Genomic DNA, 726 nt, shown 5'->3' with positions numbered 1-726 from the left:
GGGGACACTTCAGACAGTTTCAGAAACGCCTTCCATTTCTTCATAGAGGATGATGAGCTGGCCAATTAGCAGTCTACTTGCTTGAATATTTTTGATGACGGGTAAACGCCCTCACCATTCTGTTGTTGAGGTACGCCCTCACCATTCTGTTGTTGAGGTACGCCCACACCATTCTTTTGTTGAGGTACGCCCACACCATTCTAACACAGGAAAGCTGCTTTTTAACATACTTTTTTAAAAAACTTCAGGATTTTGGCAATGAGGCCCTTTCTCTACTTCCCCAGAGTCATATGAACTGGAGGATATCATTGTTATATCTGTGTCCAGTATGAAGGAAGTTAAAGGGTGTTTCGCAAGCCAATTCTAACTAGCGTTAACACAATGACTAGACGTCATGGGTATCTGCTAGTTTGTCAATTCCTAAGTAGTAAGTACTTTGATGTACCATTGTCGTAACAGATTTGAATACTCCATCATTATTCTCAATTCACTTGTGTTGAGTCTGATAGCTTAACATCAAAAAATCTTTAAACAATAAACCTGAAAACATGGAATTGTCATATGAAATGTGCTAAAATAGCCAAAGAGATGTGTCCTTCAAGTAGACATGAACGAAAAGTGTATAATAGTTAACTGGCTGAATTTATGTATTTTGGGGGGGATTGGCACTAGGTTCTTCTCAGTTGATGATTGGAGGGAGGATCGATGAGGGCCGTCTGTCTGCAG

The sequence above is a fragment of the Oncorhynchus clarkii genome, chromosome 2 (genome assembly GCF_045791955.1).
Source record: "Oncorhynchus clarkii lewisi isolate Uvic-CL-2024 chromosome 2, UVic_Ocla_1.0, whole genome shotgun sequence".
NCBI classification, from domain to species: Eukaryota; Metazoa; Chordata; class Actinopteri; order Salmoniformes; family Salmonidae; genus Oncorhynchus; species Oncorhynchus clarkii.
This window is presented reverse-complemented; position numbering follows the sequence as displayed.